This window comes from Ooceraea biroi, chromosome 3 (genome assembly GCF_003672135.1).
Source record: "Ooceraea biroi isolate clonal line C1 chromosome 3, Obir_v5.4, whole genome shotgun sequence".
Lineage (NCBI taxonomy): Eukaryota > Metazoa > Arthropoda > Insecta > Hymenoptera > Formicidae > Ooceraea > Ooceraea biroi.
Genome location: NC_039508.1, coordinates 9,312,318 through 9,331,832, shown reverse-complemented (window position 1 = coordinate 9,331,832; position 19,515 = coordinate 9,312,318).

Here is a 19,515-nt window from a genome sequence, read left to right as displayed (position 1 = left end):
TCCCGTCCCAAGCGTCCTGCATCCCCAGACGTCCGGGCACGCCTGACCCATAAGGGAGATGGTGTCCCCACCTGCCCATCTGCGACTTCAGGACTCCACCCTCCCCAGGAGGCGCCTCTGCGATGACGGTGAGCGCCGCCTGACGCCTGCCGCGGCCTCCTTCAGGCCTGACGTGGCCCTGAAGGTGGCCTGACCCCTGCCACCTTCACCACGTTTCGAGATGGTCCATCACCTGTTTGTTCTGCTCAAGATGGACACCCCAAACCGCCCACCTGACTTCCCACGAGTCCTGCCCTCTTGTCGGCTGGCGACGAATGGAGGCAGAACCTCCTCTTCCGCCCCACTCCCTCGACTGCCGATTCTCCTCCTGGCGGCGCTTCGCCTCCGCCAGCCCGGGACGTACTCCCCGGTGGTCAGCCTCCCGCGCCGAGTGCTTGCCGGCTCCTGCTCACCGACGCGTCTGTACCGACGTCCCCGACAGGACGCCACGTCGCACGTCGTCGAGGCGATCGAATCCTGAACTGTCTCGGCCGACCCGACCGGTCCGACTGCCCACCTGCCTGACCCACCTCCTCACCAGGTCCGCGGCTGTCAGTGTCCCCTCATGGCTGCTCGTCGGTCGCGAAGGAGGCCACCGGGTCCAAATGGCCCTGGAAGAGATCCCCTTCCACGTCCGACACCACCACCACCTCTCGAGGCGTCTCACCGCCTCACTCCACAACTCCAGCGCCTCCGCGCCCGCCCTCCCCTGCTCTTCCCAAAGAAAATGCAGAACCATATTGCAGCAAGAATTCTCGGGTTCGGCCATCAGCATGTCCTCACCGCTGTGGGAACCTTCCCCTGCAACTTCTACTCAGTGAAGTGTGACAGCCGAGAGGCGGCTCGGGCAGCCAACCCTAGTCCCCACCGAAAGCCGAAAGAGGTGGGGTTACCGGGTGAAGCTGGGCTCCCAAGATGAAAATTCTTGAGGCTGTCCGACGGCGCCGTGCAGGCCCTCTGATCCGAACGGGTCCCACACCCCAGGACCCGACGGCTCCAGTGCACTTCACCACCACCGCCTGGCAGCATGCTTGTTGTGGGAGATCAGCCGAGTGCCCTCACCGCCTGCACCACGCTTAACTTCCGCCTTGACCTGACCTTTGCCTGTGGGCGACGCATGCCCACCATAGGCGCCCCACACCTGATCGCCAGGGCAGCCCCAGCGGTCGAACCAGGCCCCACGTCCTGCATTCGCCTCCTGAGATTGGGTGCACTGCCTGGGACCTCTGCGGGGAGAAGAGGCCTGGTACCTGTCCAATGAGCGGCACGGTCGGGGCTATCACCCCCTTGGCTAGTCTGCGGGAATATCCACAGCGGCTGACACTGGGCCTAAATCTCATTCATACTATGTCAGACTGGGTGCCCTGGAACGCCACCCTGCAATACACTGCAGCAGGCCCCAAGAGGAGACGGACCTGACCTTTTTGAGGCAAGAAAATGTGAAAGACACCCCTGCTCTCTGAAGACACTGCCATCCACACGGGGAGGGACTTCCCAGGACCTATGCTGCACTCTACTAAAGAAAAATCTGATTTATCTCCGACACTGCAGGTCATCGGGGATTACCAGCAGATCACCGAAGACAAGTGCACAGCCGCGTCCAGGGATCAGTCCCCAATCCTCAGAGGGGATTCTTCCTGGGCCAACCCCGGCTGATCACATCCCGCCACTCAATCAGCACACACTCCACTCAACGGATGAGACCTGAGAGCAAGCCAAAGTCCTAGGTAAAACCCAAAGTAGCATCAAGAGGATCAGCCAACCGATAAAGAATAAAACCGAGAGATCAATAAGGAGCAACATCTGATAAAAGAGTAAAATAAGAATACCACCAAACAAATAGTAAATACAAACAATAATAAGAAATAACTAAACACAGGACCTGTGGCCAAAAAGGGCTAACCTGGGTCCAGACACAACTTGGGGCCTTGAGCCTGCTGCAATCGTTGCGCCTCTTTGGAGGTACAACCGTATTGCAAAAAGTCGAGAAGATGCTCCACGTCTCCTCTACTCACCGCCCCTCTATGATGGTTTCCAGGAGAGATTGACCAATCACATCCTTAAGGTACATTCCTAACACCCAAGGGACACTCCACAAAAATTGGGGAGTCCGACGCAGCCAGAGAACAGTGATAGCAGTTCGGATCAGGAGCTCTACCAATCCGGAAGAGGAAGCCAGAAACACCCATGCTCGGTAATTATTCACAGCCATGGAAGTGCAGCCTCCCCTGCAATCTTCCGCAAAACCACTGTTAAGGCAATAGAGCTGGCAGACAGTGGGCACCCGGAACATCATCCCACGGAGCCAGATTCTCACTGTCGGCGCGTCGCCCCTTTCAGAACGAATAGCCACGATGTCCCTTCCGGTGACACTGGCCATCCTACGAAGCTTCTCGAACGCGAAAGAATACCGTCCGCCTCTCCGCGGCCAGCCATGATCCACGGGAACGTCAAGAGCGTAACAGCGCGAACATGCCACGATAAGCCGTAGAACACAATCTGATGGAAATGTCCCCATGTCTCTACAGTAGCCTTTCAGAATTAGCCGAAACCTCCAAGGCAGACCTAAATAGGCGCACCATAAAGCACCATCACCACCATGCTAGCGAATAATCTACGCTTACTTCATTGGGCCTTTAAATTCGGGAAGAAGCCGAGATAAAGCCCGAGTAACACTAATACTCACCTGGTTCTAATGACAGAAGTGTTCCGCAAAAGTAAACCGAGATCCAGCCACTCCCCAGGTAACGTATCGCCGGCTGCAGGCATGGAAACAATGTGACGGCCTATACGCACAGGGTCAACTCAAGCACTACGGCCCGAAACAAATAGCCTCCGTCCTATCACCACAACTCCAACCTGAGGACCAAACATGCAGGATCACCACCAACTGCTCGTTAATACGCTACATAACTAGGCACTGTAATATAGTCGCTACCACAAAAGTATCAACCATGTAGCATCGAATTATACAGATCCGGGTTTGTGTTTCATCTCGATAGCGAAGTCGAATACAATGTTCCACAACAGTGACCAAAATCGAGCCCTGAGGCACACCACGCGTCATACCACGACAAGCGGCAGTGCCTGTCACAACTCTGTACACTCATAAAAGTGAGATGCAAATAGTCGTCAATCATGCGACGAATGTACCTGAAAGCCTTTCCGTCTTAGGCCCATCTTATAGAGGTCCGCAGAGTTGAACGCGTTTCGATCCAACCTTACGCCCATAATGAAACCACTCTTCAGCGGTTCTACGAACAGAAACAACGGAGTCAAGTGCACCAGGCAGAGAGTCCCTCCTCAAAACCAAACTGTGCCTTGGAAAGCGCAGCCCAGGAGCATTCTTCATAGCGTCAGGAGACACCCGCCTGAAAATTTTCCCGATATCCAGCAAACAAATCGGTCAAAAGCCTAATTGAAATTACCAGGAACAAAATCCCCTCATGGATCAAACTAATCCTATGATCTTCCAGGCTTTGGAAAATATCCTCACGCAAGCAATAGAGAACAGTCTAGCCAAACCACGAGAAATGAACCAGGAGCCTGCCCAAATCATGAGGGAGCCATCCGACCCAAGAGCCTCCACTTTACGTTTCACATGCCGCCCGTATTTCAGCAAGAGACATCACCATCCGATATTGCCCAGTCCCTCTGCCATCTCCGCCAACGCCTGATCTCCAGGGGAAACAAAGAAATAACTCTCTAACTGCTCCAAGCCATGGTCTCGGGAAGCGTAGGCGAAGAACGTCTAAGCCTCCCAGAACCATCCTGTAAGGCAACCTCACGGGTCGTTGTTCACCTCCTGATAAGGTCAGCCTATGATTGAGCTTAGCCTTTCGATCTCGTCACAAGTCTACCACGGGCAAGGCGATAATGTGCCCAGCGCCTGCTCGTCACCAACAGAGGCTGCCCGCGCAAGGCCTTCCACTCTCCGCAAAGCACAGTGCATGCACGGCGAACTGTCACTACCTCATCGCACCACTCAATGCGCGGAGGTACACGAAGGACGAGGACCGACCTACGCCGCCAAATCACACGCCTCGACCATTGTGTCGTTAACCCACCTGACTATAGAATCCAACTGCTCGCACGTCAAATAAGATTTAAAATCTAAACAGCGCCAAACGAAGGGTCAAAAGATTAAAATTCCAGGTAACGACAACCCAACGTCCACCAAGAACGCGAAGTCAGCACCAATAGAGAAGCGAAGGTAGCGGGTGATCTGACAGCGACTCCTCCTCGGAAAGGACCTCCATCCTGCAGGTGCACCAAAACGCCGGGAAACAAGGAGCACAATCGAAGAGCCCTGTAATAACACCCAAGTAGAACTGCAACTGACACACCAACCCAAATCTAATTGAGCCAACCTCCAACCTGAATCCTGCCCACGTGGCAGAATCCACCTCAGGTCAAGAATTTCGCGTTGAAATCGCAAATAATCTGTCATCTGATCTCTGACAGGCCCAATGAAAACAGAAAGAGAGTTCAAGACAGTACAGAACCCAGCAAAATCACGATTAGAGATATACACCGAAATAACATACATATTACAAAACTGTATTGCAACAAAATCACAGGAACGAAAACAAACGCAATGTGTGGACCGGAATCAGACATCGACAAAATTGCCGCTAAAACGGCCTCACTGCCAAACCACTGCGGATGATTTGGTGGATGGTCCGTATTCCGTTACGCAAACAAAAATTTATATTCCACTCGTAACATGTTGACTCATAAGATCCTGAGCGACCAACAGTGGTTAACATTAACCTGAAGAAACTGGAAGCTATTCATTGTGTCCTGATTCCGGGTTGGAGGTACCCGTGGAACACATCCGCAGTTCGCACCACCTATGATTAGACGATAGGCCATTCACATAACACGCAGTTTTCATGCCGCAGAACAATCATTCGCTTTATACCCGCTAAAACTGCAACGGAAATAACAACAGAACGGATCTTCCGACGAGCATGTTGTTATGACATGGCCACCAAACTCCCAGCAACGAAAATATTGTAGAGGCCTGCCCGAAGCGAGCTCGACTGCCGCCACGTCCATCCAATGGAGACGGCCACCGCCGGCTGAAGTTTATTAGCTGCCGTCAGCGGGCAGCACCCAAACCGCATACAACCTGCTCGCAAGACGTCTAAAGCACGCCAGCCGACGTCCTGCGCTAAGCATCCGCCACTTCCATTATCGCTTCCATCATCTCTACCCGGTGACCGAAAGGTCAAACCGAGATTCTGCTTCCCTTTGCTGCAGGCCTCTGCAAGGATCTCCGCACCAAACTCTGCCTACGAAGTTCGCCAGCCAGGTCATCCGCACGGCCGCACCATCCGGACCACAGGAACCCATACAATACCAGCCGTTGAGGCATGTCGGATGCATATTCGAAATACTAATTTTGATATTAACTGCCTCTTGCTCTTGCAGGATCTGTCCTGCCTTCCCATCGGCCGCACGAAGAGTCACCGCCGCCGCACGCGGAGGAATGACGACGCGCAGAACCCGGGTATTCTATACCAGAGACTGAACCGGAGGCAATGGAGGTTTCTCCACCTTTACTGTAAGTCACCGCTTCCTTTAGCGCGTTTCCACGAACCCCATCCAACTTTCATCACCGCCGCCATCGTCAGGTCAAATTCAATGCCTTTCCCCGGTGCAATAGGTTCACCCGGGTATTCGCGATGATCCTCGCTTCACCTGCTGAGGCAAACAGGGCGTCAACCAGTCGGCGAAGATCCGACTCCAGCCGCAGGGCCGACTTCTTGCTTCTCCAGCTGCCCCCATCGCGAATAGACCTGGAGACGCCTTACCGACAACTTACAGGAGTGAAGGGTCTGCATACCCAACTTCATCGTTTCCCAACATCCCTGATTTATCATCAGTAATGAAATACCTGAAACGATGTCATCCTTGCCAGACCGCCGATTTATCCATGATTGCACCACCAGCCGCACCGCCTCCGCAGACATCGATTTCGAGCCCTTCAAGATGCGGTGATCGGATAGCTCGCCTCATATCACCGATCCTCTTCTCCATAGCTGCGCTCTTCCGGAGTCGCTTCTGCCGCCTTCGACTCTCAGCTGCACCGGAGATCCATACCTGGTACGCAAAAGGCAGTGTCACCAGAATCCTGTAATTCATCCGCAAGCACATCGACAATTTCCTCGATCTGCGTCAAATTCGTCTTCATCGTAATAGAGATCCGGCCTTGTATATTCTGTTATTTTGACTCGCGCCCCATCAATAGAATGACCAGGACAGCCGCTGAATCCCTCAGCCTTTAACCGACATGCTCACTAAATCGATTCTAGACCATCCAGTGATCGAGTGGTCACAGCATCCGGAGTAAAAGTAGACCGTAATCGTCGCTGCTTCAGCGGCCTAACTGACTTCGATTTAGTCTTACCAGAACTAGAGGCAGTATAGAGCCATCCGCGCCGAAGACGGGAGGATATCTCAATTGGCCTGAGCAGCATAGTGGCATCAAGGCCCCGTTGCGGCACATCCTCAGCATCCGATAACTCTGTTACCTTCTACCGACAGATGAAAAGTCGGCTTTTGTCTTCGCGAAGAGACGCATAATTCTTCCCTTTAGCACCCAACGGCACAACCACGTCATCCGAGGGGATTGTGCTCCTTAACACCACTTGACGGAACAGTTTCAATGTTCATGAAGCCTTCTTCATGAGGCACGTCTTCCACAATGAATCCGCCTTATCACCGCTAACATCTGCCATATCACAGCAATCGCACGCACAACTCAATATAAATTAAGGAAAATATAGAAGAGCCGTAGATGGTGCCCCCATCGGTCCTGCCAATGCAGACGATCTGCAGCATAAACAAGAACTTGTAATACTAATAACGCGAAGAAAACAAAGGATCATATTAACGAACAGTATATTTTAATATACAAAACACTGATGTATCTTAAACTAACACACTAATAAGAAAAATATAACGCACTAAGGTACCAAATCTTAAATTCATCAATGACGTATTATCCCCAGAGTACTATCCTTCCAATAGAACGAGGCGAACTTCGCGCCTATATTCGCAAATAGACTTTAACGCCGCAACTTCTGCCTTCTAAGGAGCATATTTCCTTATTCCCCCAAGATGGCGTCCTTTCGCCATTTTGACTGCATCATCTCGTTTGATAAAATAGACATTGCCGCTAACGGTTAATGCCTGCACAGAAAGATTTCTTGGTATAAAATTAATATTGGAGGACACTTGCACTGGTAAATCTTCTATTTTTCCATACCAAACACGGCAGCACGCAAGTCGCATCAGTTGCCGCTGTCTCAAGTGCTCCATCCGTTTATCTTGCCAAAAATTTCTCATCGCTTTACCTGCGTATGACTTACGGCAATACGCCACAAGACCCAAAATTTTCTTTTTGCCACATAACGCATCGCGTTCCCACAATGCATCTCTGGCTGCAAATAAGGCCGCATACTCTCCTGGTGTTATAGGACGACACGACCTCACTTGATGACGTCTGACGCCTTTGAAGACAACGGATGACTGACCTCCGCGTCGCTGTTTGATATTACATCATCCTCTTCTCTTTATGCTTTATTGGCGTAGATACTCGTGTGGCAACTGGTTGCCGACGGCTAATATTTGGCTTGTTTGTTGCTGCTTAGATGAGCAACGATTAAACGCTCAGGCTCGAGTAAAATCTCCTTAGAGACTATCTTGTGCTTGGTGGGCCTAAGAGAGCCTGCATCAGACGTTGATGCCTGCCGAATATCATCGGTCTTCTATAGTGGGTAAGCCCTCCTTCTTCGTTTTACGCTTTTAGTTGTTTCTTTGCTGTGTCTGCCATATTTTATAAACTGTTATCTCTAATCGTCATGGGTGTGTATGTGTTGTATGAGTGAGTACAGGCCATGTGAGAAGCGTACGCGTGTATATGTTGTGTTAAGATCAGGATGTTAAGCTGTACGCTGTATGTTATAGTAAAATAGCCAATATGCTCTGAACAGCGATCCAAAAGTGACGAGGGCGCCTGCCACGACCAATCATGGCCTCAGGTGCCCTGCATGCGCGGCACGGTCCCAACCAGTCACCACCTGGCAGTACCACATGCGAGATTATCTGCTGACAAGATGAGGCAGCCCCGGAATGTCTCGGTTACAGACTTCTGCGGGCCAACGTACCAGCTGGGGCCACCTGGCCCGCACCCCTTAGCGGGCACGAGGGAAGCAGAACCCCACCTACCCCTGCACCCTTAACCAATCAACATTGCACCAGGCACTGGATACACCTGTCGTCACAACTGACCACCATAAGAGATGCTTCCTGACGCACACACAGAGCATCGGCACTTGTAGGAGGATGCGGAGCAGAGGCCTCCACCGTGGTTGTCTGAGCCCATGATGTCCCCGGGCCCTTAGACAAGATGGTGTGCTCAAGGCTTACGGTAACTGCGTGGTTTTTATAGAGGTTGCCCTCCTCGCGGTCCAGCAGGCCCCGTCTCTGAGGTCGGCAGCAGCCCAAGGGGGTTCCATGATGGCGACGGGGAGGATAGAAATCCTCCCCACGGTGCCGCGTGCATCCACCGGGCGTTTATCAGGTCGCCGCATCTCCCACCGACGACTGAGACGGCGCTGGGTCCCCATCGGAGTCGCTGGCCCTGCCCCTCCGAGGCTGTGCGCCCTGATCCCATCTCACCCAGACCTGACAGGTCCGAAACAAAGGCACCTCCGCCAGGTTATCGAGACAGGAGCCCTCCCACTGGCCGCCCAAGGTGGCACATGGGAGAAACCTTAGGTGGGGAACTGAACAGGAACCCCCGCGATCCGTCCATGATCATGAGGAGTGAGACTTTACCACAACCTACCCATGCGCCACCCTGGTGTTACGGGGAAGCCCTGGAACTACATGATTCTGCTTCCCACCAAGCATACGGTTCCACGCGTCAGGAAGCGTGCCTGCAAATGCGGGCCTGTCCCACCCCACAGGAGTGGCACCACCACTTCACGGGACCCTCAATGGAAGGGGTTTAAGGAGAGCTGACTACCCAAATCAGCCTCATCCTCCCATCCTACCCGTCCTGGTTAGTCACGCTGTCCCACTGGGGATACACGACAGGAAGGCCTGCACCACCCCCGCCAACCCCTGCAAAAAGCCCGGGACAGCCCCAGCGGCGCACAGCCCCAACCATGACCTGATTATAACATGGCACACGGAGCAATGCCGCGTATGAGATGGTGAGTGAACGCTGGGCCCACACGCCCTGCCGATCTGCAGGGGTTAGGCCGTCCCACGGCCCCCAAAGCACCGGGAAAAGGCACCGTCACCGCCCGATATCCCCGCCCGTTGCAGATCCAACTGGTGTTGGGCCTGCCCCGCCTCCAAACTGGGGCCACTTGTGGTGACTTCCAGCCAGCCTGCCCCATACTGGTGGGAGGGGATCTAACTGATCCCCAGTGGTCATCCACCAGTGTACGGCCCCTCTGCCTTCCCCCGCCTCATGGCTGCCGGTCGGTCCTCGGCTCATGTGGACTCTGCAGCCTGGCTGCCTCAAGACATAACTTCCTCGCAGAAGGAGGCAACGGCACACCAGGGACTCTCGCCCCACGATCGCAAAAGCACGACTGACGGGAGGACAGGTCCCCACCACCCTGGTTTTAACAGACACAGGCTCACCCGCCCACACGAGGGCAATTGCTCCAAGGTGTGCTGCGCCGTCCCGGTCCGCGCCAGAATGATGGCAGCGCGGTCCATGTCATGCCCCATGGCCCAGGCACTCTGCCACCCATGTCCGAGCACCTGAGCCACCAACGTCACACTGCCCATCCCTGTCCAATATTCCGCCAGACAGGGGCAGGACGGCTCAACCTCCGGCCCGACGGATGGTCGTCCATGAGGCGCTATTCGAGAAGTGCTCTTGCCGTGCTTGTTGCCCAGCACCACTTGCCCTGGCCACACTTGACCCTGTTCCTGCCCGCCGCGCCTGCCTGGGCACGCGTCGAAGTGCACGCGGGAGCAGGCATGGCAATAATGAGGGTACGGCCAAGGCCGCCGCAGCCCACAGGTTTAATCCAGTAGGTGGGGCCACGCAGGCCACCCTTCTGAAGTGCCGACGCCTGCATCCGCCCTGCTGGTGTGATCGCCCATCGTTTGCTCACATGGCCCCACACAGGCCACGATCGACTGCTCCTTACACAGGCAAGGAGCCTTCACATGAGGCCCCCAGGTTGGGCGTAGCGGCCGACCGACATGGCCAATGCCCAACCAAATAGCCAATCCAAAGTGGTCCTCGAACACCAGCACGTCCCGCCGAGGCCCAGGTATTTACCGTGGTCCTACTGGATGTGACGTTCCTCACCATAACGTGGGCCGAGGTGGCACCATGAGCTATCATGAAAACAGATGACACCCGACCTGTGAGGCGATACCTGTTCCCAGGCGAATTGCGCTGCATCACGCATGCCACCGCCACTCTGGCCATGCGCGCCGCCTCCTTCCATCCTGACCCTGCCATCACCAGTGTGTCATCGGCATAACACACCAGGTGGCAGCCCGGGGCAGGGCGTCCCTGAGACCGCCAAATGAGGTCCAAAGAGGGGTCCCAACACCGACCCCCGAGGAACCCCTCATGCAGACAGGCGCCCCATGTGTCTCACCGCGCCGACCGCGTATTCCATCTATCCGTCCCGAAGCAGTCCGGTACTGTGTCCACTAGCAGGCAGGTGAGGCGCATGATATGCACGCCTCCACCACGGCCGTCCATGAGCTGGTTAAAGTGCTGGGCGATTTCACACTGACTGCCAACGCCACCCTCCCCGGCCACATGGCCACCGTAGGAGGATCGACGTTTGACGTCCATGGTCGTGATCAACCTCACGGAAGCCGTACTGCTCATCAGCACAGTCCTTAATCGTTCTGGGACAGATGCTGACGATGGAAGCCACTCTCAAACATCGTCCCTCGGCATCGTCTGCAGACACCTGCCTGTCGGCATGGAAGGCCTGTCCGCAGGTTTGCCTGTCCTTTCGGGATGAGGACCACTCTGGCCCTCTTCCAGATGGAGGAATTTCTTCTCCCGAGGCAGCCTGTGAAGAGCTGCCTCACGCGGGACAGCACCTCAAGGGCCTGGTCCTGGCAGCTTGCCAGTGTCAGTCGGGGCCTTGTCGCCCTGCAGCCCTTACGGCCCTGGCCATGCTCCTCCGGAGTGACCTCGGGATTCTCCGCCTCCTGCCTGGAGGTAACCGGGAGGGGACGCCCTCTCCTGCCAAGAGCGTCTATAATCCTCCTTCACTGGGGCAAGGACTCTGCACTTTGGGGCGCCCAGGCGAAGCTGCCCAACAAGCTAGCCCCACGCAAGTCTCATCTCCATACCCCGGAGCTCACTGCAGGCCCCATCTTGGCCCTGCTGACGCTCCCAGAGAGTCCCTGGCTCCAGTACCCCATAGCGACACGCCAGTCCGCGGCAAATCCCGGGATCGACGGGCACGGGCAGCGCCTGGCAACGCAGATCGCTGCACTGGCGATCTCTGTGTCCTGGCCCACTATGCTGCCTGCTCGGCCCTGAGCTCTGACTTGGGCATTATGTCACACGCATCCAGACGCATGTCCCAGCCAGGTGGCCTCTTCCTCCACCACCGCCAGACGCCTGTCCGCCACGCTGAGAGACTGGCGATCACAGTCCCTGCACCCCTGCGCATTTCCACCGCCGCCGGTCGCCTCCGGCCGGGTGGCGACGGGATGGAACTGCACCTAAGGGTAGAGCCAGGACACGAGATGCAGACATGGTCTGAGCCACCCGAGTCCCGACTCACCTCCACCTCGCACTCATGTGCGGCAGAGGGCCAAAGCCAGATCAACGACGACTCCCCTGCCAACGCACGCAGGTGCTCTGAGCCCGTGCTTAGGCCCACAAAGGCCCAGAAAGCGCCGCCCAAACGACCAGGATCTGCCCTGACGTCGACCCAACCCAAAGCGCCAGATTGCTTGAAGTCCTCATGACCAGGACCGCGGGCAATGTTGACACACTCCCCACCTGGCCAAATAATCGTCAAATGCGAGACCCACAAGCCGGAGGCGCGTAGCGGGTGCTACTGACCACAGACGGTGTCGCCCCACTTACTGCCACATGAACTCCTCCCTCAGACTCCAAGTAAGAAGAGTCATGGGGAGGAGGCTGCAGGGCACTCAAGCACGCGATGAGCCACGCCTGTCGGTGACCCAGTGTGGGTGGCCGACAGGCACGCGATGTGGTTCCGCCGCGACTCCCAACGCATCCGCCCACCATGCCTCTGGGAGAAAAAGATCCTGAGCCCGGCGGGCGCGGTTAAGGCTGACTTGAGGACCTGGCCCGCCACTCACGTCCATGGCGGGCTCCAGGCCCCTCCTGGCCTGCCTTTCCGTCTCTGCCTCCGCCTTCTTCCTCCCAGCTCTCCTCCCGGAGGAGCCGGCCCTCTTGTCCCCACGGCCGGCTGTGACCAGCCGCCCCATGCGACACCGTCCTGTAGGCGTGACAACCCTGGTGGCCAATCCCTCTCCTGAGGCCCTGCACTGCACATGGCCTTCGGAGAGCTCCGTGAGGTCGCTGCTCAGATCGGCGCCCCATAAAGGGCGATCGATCTCTATCGCGCCCACCAGCAGGCGCCGCACCTTCCGATGGGCCCTCAGGCTGGGCAGTATCCTTTGATGTTACCGAGGCGCTCAACCTGGGGCCAGGTCTCAGCGCCTCAAAAGACCACCGACTGTTCAGAGTGAGGCCCAGATATTTGAGCCTGGACCCGACCACGATGTCCTGCCACCTGAATAGAGGATGGAGGCGGCGCCCTGCCACGGTGCAAAACATTGCCTCCGATTTTGGGGCCACGCTACATCTGCTGCCGCTATGGTTTCCCCAGCCCACTCTGATCACACAAAATAGTGTCTTCAGCGCAGCTGATGACATGGCAGTGGGGAAGGCGCGCAGCACCCTGTCACCATGACTTAATAACAGGTCCTGGCCAACGTACCTTGAGGGACCCTCGACATAGGCCAGACCCGCGCCACCACCCAGCAGACATGATACTCGGCAAGGCCTCCAGGGAGAATGGGAGGCCCATCTGACGATGAGCCCCCAGATAACCCTCCAGGAGAGGAGCTGAACGCATTTGCTACAGAACCCAGCGACACTGGCAGCGCAACTCCTCCCCTGCATAGGAATCTGAGGAGCGAACTCGACCGATCGCATCGATCAATGAGCGCCCTCCCAACCCATAATACTGCGCCTCATGGAGCCCGGGCCCATCCCTGACAGGTGCCGAGTGAGGCGACCCACGACCATCTTCTCGAAGGTCAGCCAGCCCACCAGTAAGCATATCGGCCAGGCCGATCATCTGGCAGGCCTGCCGCGCCCAACGAGACCAAAGCGGCCCTTCCAGGCCGGGGAAGACCCTTCCTGAGGTGGCGAGTAACAGGCGCCTGATGTATGGTGACAACGTCCAAGGCCAGGCCAGACTTACTGGGACTGTCAAACCCGGAGCCTTATTAGGCCCATGCCGACGGGCCCGGCGAGCCCACCGTCTGTCACCCGGAGACTCTGGTTCCAGAGAGGCCCTGCAAAGTTCTGCCTCGATCCATCTCGGCACCCCTCACCTCGAGGAAGAGAGGCGCCGAGAACGTCTGAACAGAAGTGGCACACTGGCTGGCTGGGGCGCCACAACCAGTTTCCCATCACGATCTTATATGGCCCACGGACTCCCCTCTACCGACCTCCCGCTGATGATCATGTCTCAGGTTCCGCCCAGACTTCCCAACTGCAAAGCGCGGTGAGAGGCAGGAGGCCGCCCTCCACCCGGCACCGTCTTCGAGTTCATGCGGTGCGACCCCCGGCGACGGGCCTGCCGGAACTGTTGCCCGTTCTGACGAAGGCAATGTCGCAACTCGTCGATCACGTCGCACCAGGCAGCCCGCCGTCAGGCTTCGACCTGCTCGGGGCATGGACGCGTCGCACGCGCGTCCATGAGAATGCGCCCGAACCAGCTCGGCCCCACACCACCGTCCGTGGCTGCTGCCCCAATGGCCGCTTTAAGCGGCCACATCAGTGTGTCCTCGCACAACCTCCTGAGAACCCATCGCCGCGCTGACATCGCCCCAGCAGAGGGTGATCGACCGAGGAGTAAGGAGAACCAAATATGCCGGTGATCCACTGCTCTCCGCACACTTCCCACCCCTCACACCACACGCACCAGGGAGGAAGCCCACGAGATTCACAATGACCTCCTGCCAGCGCACAGGTGTTCCCGGACAGTTTACACCAGCCCAGGTCCGCGCCATCCTCCACGAGGCGCTCCTGTTGCCGGAAGATCATGGGAACCCCACCGCGCGAACTTCGCGTTGAAGTCCTCAGATATAGATCGGCCGGGGCGCATCTTCGATGCATTCCCCAACTGATCCAACACACCGAAATGGGTCATTGTTCGAGGGAGCAAGACCACCACGGCGACGGTCCCTAAAGGCTGCCACGAACTCCTCCCTGACTCGTGGTAGAGCGGGAGTTCCTTGCGCCTCCCCAGTTAGTGCGAGAGCCCTGCCGGTTCTCCACCCAATGGGGTGGTCGAGGTGGAACGCGGTAGGGCCTGCCATAATGCTCATTCGTCCGCATGCCTGACCAGGCACTGACAAAGGTCCCAGCCCGTCGAGCGGGAGCCAGCACCTGGAGGACCCTGAGCCATTACGCTGCAGGCATCTCCCATCCCCACGTCAAAGACTACACTCAGCCCGGGCTGTGGGATCTCCTCCACCCTTCCTGCCTACCTCACTGCCCTGCCTGCCTCCCCTGCCCGCCCTCCTGGGTGGGTCGCTGGTCCGCCGAGCTGGGCACAAGATTCACCTCCCCTGCCAAAGGAAGGCGGAGGGGTGTTTAGGGTACTTGGCGGTGATGGTCAAGGAGGTGACAGGCCCGGAGATATAGCCCCGGTAGCGGGCCCGGGAGCAGAGCTCCCGTGCCTCCGCCCCGGGACCCGGTCCTCTTCCCCATTCTTCCTCGCTTGGGCGGAACACAGGCCCTGCCGTATCGATGATCGGGTGCCGGAAGACCCGCGTTCACAAAGGCACACCGGGCCTCTCCTGCAGAGAGACGGCCCGGTGCCCCATTTGGCCAGCACCCATAACACGCCTCCTCCTCACCGCCGCAAGCACATAGATAACCCTGCCCCAGCAGCGGAAAACACCTGAGGGGCGTCCAAGAGAAGCACCCAGCTTAGCCCAGCTGACCGTGACCTGGCCAAGGCAAGCCAGCCAGGCGCCACCTGCCCCTGCCGGAAATTCCACAACCAGACTGTTCTCATCATCCTACCGGGTCCTTCTTCACGGTCCCGCGTCGATGCTAGCTGTCGCACCTCCTTCCTTCAAGCACTGACTCCGCGCCACCACTGCCGCCGTCGCCGACGCGTCGAGTCCGGAGAACCAGAGTTCTGCCTCTCCAGGCGGGAGACACGCACGTCCTCTGCCCCTCAGCACGTCTCGAATCGGCCGGCCAGGATGTCCGCCTGATGCGTCCTCACCGGGAATCTCCAAGACATAGTCTCCGTGATGGAGCGACGCCAAGAATCTCGGGCGTCAGGTCCGCCAAGTTCGACCCTCCTGCTGAGTGATCCACATTTCCCAAGGCGTCCTTGGGACAGGTGATGCCGATGGCCGCCGTGTTGGCACCTGACCTGGGCTTCGGCTGAGGGGCCATTCTGCCCCTGTCTTCAGGCAAGGCCCTTTCAGCCCCTAGGTGGGGCGCGGCCCACTGGAACAGCCACGTCGTCCGGTTTACCTCACCCCCATGCCCTACCACCAGACGCCACCTTCGTGGAGTCCAACGGTGTCGGAGGCTGCCCCTGAGAACCGCGTAGTGTCGTCCTTGACTGACTGCCTGTCCCAAGCTCTGCCTTGCAGCTTTCACTCCCTAGGTGAGGTGGGGAACGGCCCTGTTTTCGCTTTCGCCTTCCTTTCTTTTCTGCTGTCTTTACGGGGAGCGTTTCCGTTGTCCCATCCGGTTCAGCCTGGGCCAAAGGTCGCGCGACCGCCGACACATGAATTATGGGCAGCTGACCACGAGGAGGGCCCAGCTTGATAAGGGCCTGATTTCCATCATCTTCCTCCAACTGGACATCGCCCCCTCCCATACCCCTCCTCAGAGGTGGTAGTGGTCAGACCCTGCTAAGGAGAGACTGCATCCCCATCACGGGCGGATGGCGCATCCCTACCCACGTCGTCCGGATGCATGTCCCGTTCGGCCTGCTCCTCCCACGTCCATGGTCGCATCACGAGGGGAGAGGCAGACCGGGTCCTGCACACCAGCATGCTCGGGCTCAGGAGCAAACTCCCGCACCCGGCCCCGGCACCCCGGTCTGTCCCCCTCTTCCCTGCTAATCTCACGGGTGTTGGTGACCTGACGCGCTGAGCTCAGTTCGCGTGGATCTGCTCGCAGACCTTCACCACCGCCCTCCGCCAGTTCTCCAGTCTCCTGACATGCCCTCTCCGCCAAAACCAGAGTCATACCGAGGCACCTGCATTGGCACGTCCTGAGGCCTTCTGGCACGCGCCCTGAGGTGGGAGTCGCTCAGTTCCCTCCACGACCTCACGGCTTTCACAACAGGCTGATGTCAGCCGTGGGATTCACGCAACGTCTCCCCATACCTCCACCTCCCGCGATGTTTGGCAGGTGAACTGAATGGAGGAAGGTTTCCAGTCCGTCGTAGGCCTGCCCTCTTCCACCAGCCTTCCTTCTCCGCCGCCAGGCCTGCTCTTAGCTTCATGCCGTCCAAAATTCCCTGCAGAAATGACCCCTCTTCCTTTGCTGTCCGGGGCCCAGGATGTCACTGAGACCCTCTGACTCTGGCGTCACTGTTGTCTGCCGTCTGCCCATCGCTCGCCGTGCTGCCTGCAGAGGTGGCTGCTTGCTGCCCTTATGGCGCAATTCTACAGCTCCTTCTGGCCCTGGCGTCATGACGGCATGTTCCCGTCGTTCTCCGTGGCGACCTGACTGGACACACTCCACCTGAGCGGCCCCTACACCGGCGAACACCCAGACCCGGGTCCGCCTTACCCCACGACCCCGGATGCGTTGTGGGGTCATGGGAGACATCTCCGGCTATGCCCGAAGCGCCCTGAACGCTCCCTCTACGAGCGTCACTGTCAACCCCTTCCACCGTCCCCACAGCCCTCGTCCTGTAAATATAAATAAATTAGTATCTGCCATTTCATTTATCCTTCCCCTGTCCGGCTCCTGTCCACCAGGGTATACCACCCTCGCAAAGCGAGGGGCCCAAGTTCCCCTGGGAGGATCGGGATACCACGGCCGAGAGACATTATCTCGGTGCTGTTCCAGCCCCACTTCACCCACAAGGCTTTAGGGTCCCGGCCTCCTGACAACCTGGGCACTGGATCGGTGGCGCCAGCCTGGGGCCCTCCCACAGTCCGTCACCGATGTCGCAAACCTCGGACCTTTCTGTGGCGACCAGCAACTGTCCAGAGACAGTGGTGCTAGCGTGCGAGCGTTGCGTGCTGCTTCTCCCACGCCTCCCGCCCCTTCCCAACTCACAACCCCATTCCTCCTGAACCACCATCCCTGAAAGTCCCTGAGCTGAGGATGAGACGAATTGATCTCCTACGGAGTTCTCGTACGCCGTCCTCGTTTTCCCACGAGAGATGTCCTGCCGAGCAAGGTAGAGAGGAGGAGACAGGCCTGACGCTCCCGGTAACTGAGCCAGAGAAACTCCCAACCAGCCCCGGGACCCTGGTTCCGCCCCTGTCCCCTCCCGCCCGCTGGCGCTGTGCCATCTCGTTCACAGTATCCGCCGATCTTCGTTGGCGCGGTTTACTGCCACCTATTCCGGCACGGTTAACTGCACATACCGTGCTGACTTGGCTGATGTTAACTATGTGCTCGATCGCTGGCGCGAATGCGCGTTACATAGCCTGCTGCCCCTTCTTGAAAGGAACAGTTTGTCGCGTCTCCTTCACCCAGATGGGGACTGCGCCTATAGCCGCAGATCAGGAGATGTGTTTATAGAGGTCCTGAACCTCGCGGTTGTCCAAGAGTTGGGGCAACCGGTCCCCTGGAGCAAGACAGACGTTTGCATCACAGAGGCTCTGGCATTGCGGGCATTTAGAGGTTTTCCATCCCTGCTGACGTCGCGCCGGCTCACACGACCCCGGGCCCAGCCATAGTGGTACCACAAGAGCTTCACATGCGTATGGTTTTGTGAGGTTCTGCCGTCCCTGCAGCCTCTGGCAGCACGCCTTTGGCCCCGGTCCCGGAGCAGAGCGTCTGCACTGAGGCCTGGTGTTGCGTGGCTTTATAGAGGTTGTCCTTCACGGTCCAGCAGGACTCTGGTCCTACAGGTCGGCAGCAGCCTCCAAGAAGGGTTCCAGGAGCGTACGACGGGGAAGGATAGAAATCCGCCCCTCACAGCCGCGTCCACCGGAGTTTAGCCAGGGCTCGCATCCCCACCGACGAATGGGTTAAAAGGTCCTGGGAGTCGCCGGGCTCCGTGGGTTCTTTATACAGTCCGCAGCATCCCAGCCAGGAAGCTAAGACCACCGGGTCTGGAGCAAGATGAAGTTTGTCACATAGGCCTGGTGTTACGTGGGTTTTTATAGAGGTTTCTCCGCGGCCCCAGCTAAAAACTAAGACCCCGGTTCCTCCAAAGAGGATTGCACCTGGGCACCCGGGAATCACTTCCTGCACCTGCCAAGCACCAGCAAGCCCCAGGAAGGGAACAACTCAACCTTGGAGGAGAACCTGCTCATGGGGCCCTCTTTGCTCCCTGTATGGGCAGCAGGGATTGTGAGACTCTTACTCACGAAACTTACCTCCATCTGCCAGCCTGGCTGTATGGGGCGCGAGATCGGCCTAATGGCACTTCTGCTCAGCCCCACGCTGCCCGGTGTACGTCCCTACAAGCCAGTGCGTGCCCTTCGGGCCCTAATCCCAACCCGGCGGAGGTGGCAGACCATCACCCCGCGGGGACACCCCCATGGAGAGGTGCGATACCAGGCGATGGCCGACGCCCAAGTCGACCTCGCCCACCCGTCCCCGATACTCTGGTGCCAGGTTGCGGAGTCCTGACCCCACGATGATGGCCTGCATACCTCCTGACGACCAGTCACCTGAGTGCCAAGAAAACCCTGCCGGCACTCTGCCTCAACAGGATCACGCCTGCAGCCCACCTGCACCTGAGTTAGTCTCTTCCTGCAGGACTCCTGGAGGAAGGTCTTCCGATCTTCCTCCCGAGTCTCCGCCCCAGCCACTTCTCCTGCCCTGACGCGACGAGGCGGCCGCCGGTGTCGCCATGACACCTCTGCGGCCCCCTGGCGTCATCCAGGCCGGGACCCCTTCCGATCCCAGGTCGGCGCTGCTCGGTCTCCTCCTTCCGCAGTCACCTGCCTCGCAGAAGGAGGAGACCACCTCCGAATTCTCGCCCTCAGACCATCTTCCTGGCGACGGTCGGGAGCGAAAGA